The sequence below is a fragment of the Dreissena polymorpha genome, chromosome 16, assembly GCF_020536995.1.
Source record: "Dreissena polymorpha isolate Duluth1 chromosome 16, UMN_Dpol_1.0, whole genome shotgun sequence".
NCBI lineage: Eukaryota > Metazoa > Mollusca > Bivalvia > Myida > Dreissenidae > Dreissena > Dreissena polymorpha.
Genome location: NC_068370.1, coordinates 21564256 through 21566197, shown reverse-complemented (window position 1 = coordinate 21566197; position 1942 = coordinate 21564256). Strand labels below are relative to the sequence as shown.

Below are 1942 nucleotides of genomic sequence, written 5' to 3'. Positions count from 1 at the left end.
AAACTGTTTGCAAAGGCCTTCAAAATTCGGTTCCAGCACTGAATGAGTTAACAGCAACAAATGCAATGATTAATGCAGCATGCATTTGAAAGGTTCATTTGCAGAAAACTTTATCTAGAATAGACACAAATGTAAAATTTGAACATTTAATTTACATAAATAAAGTTAATGTCTGTTTATGTATTTTACTGTAAAAGTTTTGAGGAAGATGACCTGGACAGTTTAGACCAAAGAATCCAAATTTTAAAATTGTAACATGAGTTTAAAACGTTAATGTCTGTAAGCGTACTCGGCGGTTAAAGTATTGAGCAAGTGGACACAGGCAGTTGAGACCAGGGAATCAAGGAGGATTTTGTTATACATTGATTACCAGGAGACTTTTACACTTCACAATTGTTCAATGTCTTCTGTATACCATCTTAATATTATTTTTTCTGTGCTTTTGTGCTTTGTCGATGTGTTCAGATATCAAATATTGTTAATATCCACTCACAAGTAAAGAAGAGGTTTTAAAATCGTTCTTTTTCTAAGAATAACTAAATTATTTCTACAATTTATTTTTTACTGGAGAGTTACTTGTTAAAAAGAAACTTTGAATTTTGATGTTTGACTTACTCTTGATTACATGAACTTTTAACAAACCCAAATCATTTTGTAGAACAATGTTTCATCCTTTTTTAAAACCTGTTTAAGTTGTTATTTGTTCACTTGATTTTCTAGACTCAGTTTGTGTCCCAGTAGATCTGGGAATCATCCATCAAAACAAGTTCATCCTTATAATCATGATAAGAAATTTCATGCTTTTCAACCTTAAATTTTTCCATAGATTTTTAGAGAACAATTTAGTTTGTCAATAGTGGAAGTTTTATTGTGTTTGCAGCATTTTTGGGGACTTTTCATTTCAATATTTTGTTGTACAATTCCTATTAGTGTTGTTTATTGAATTTGTTTTTGACTTTCTATGTAGATTTTTCTTTTAGTTAATATAAAAGCCTGTTAATATTTGTTAAAAGTTCATTTCCAAATCATTTCAATATGACTGTAACATGCGTGCTAGAAACTTAGATTTCATTATTGTCTGTTTTGTAAATATGTTGCAAATCAGACTGAATCTGTGTAAATTCGTTACAAGAATGCAAAGACTCTTACTGTGGTGTTTTTTCAGCATGTTGAATGCAGTTTCCTTTGTAACAATGTTATAAACAAAACTTATTTGTGCATAAATGATAGATCTTTATTTTAAATGATAAATTCTGATTGGCAAAATAAGTTCAAGGAAATTGTATATGTCAAAATCTGTTCATAATTTTGTTCATATATATTTTTCTTTCACCCATTTTTTGGTTCCATCATTAAAACTTGAATATTGTGCAATTTTCATGTATGTGAATAAAATTGTAAAAGAATTTATGTAGTTGTTTTATTGTTTGAACAGAGAGACATTGTTTATGATCGTTTCTTAGATATTAATATTCAGTTTGTTATCCCCTGCCTTAGACGAAGAGGTATTGTTTTGGCTTTGTTGTTGCGTCGAAAGCACTTTTGTGTCAAGAGCTATATCTCACTGCTTGGGCAGATTTCATTATCCCCATGCTTTTCTGAGAAAAAGTGGGGACTATGTGGTTATCTCCGCCATCTGTCCGTCTGTCCTGACCACTATCTCCTCCTACACTATTAGCACTAGAACCTTGAAACTTACACACATGGTAGCTATGAGCATATGTGTTACAGTGCACTATTTGGAATTTTGATCTGACCCCTGGGTCAAAAGTTATGGGGGTTGGGGTGGGGCCGGGTCAGAGATTTTCACTCATTTGTTTAGGTTATTTTACATTAACTTCTTCATTTCTACATCGATTTACTTCAAATTGATACTGAACATCTCTTATCACAATATAGTCAATCTCAACTATGCATGGCCCCATTACCAAACCTGGGGCGC

At 31.9% G+C, this 1942-nt stretch overlaps 1 protein-coding gene across 2 annotated transcripts in view; it reads left to right on the top strand.

Moving 5' to 3' along the window:
• LOC127862277 (probable global transcription activator SNF2L2) overlaps positions 1–1406 on the top strand; it is a 76912-nt gene extending 75506 nt beyond the window's left edge. For both annotated transcript variants that reach the window (XM_052401338.1, XM_052401337.1), the window contains exon 32: positions 1–1406. This exon is cut by the window's left edge and continues 477 nt beyond it. The gene's annotated coding sequence lies outside the window, so the exon portion shown is untranslated.
• The last annotated feature ends 536 nt before the right edge of the window (positions 1407–1942 follow it).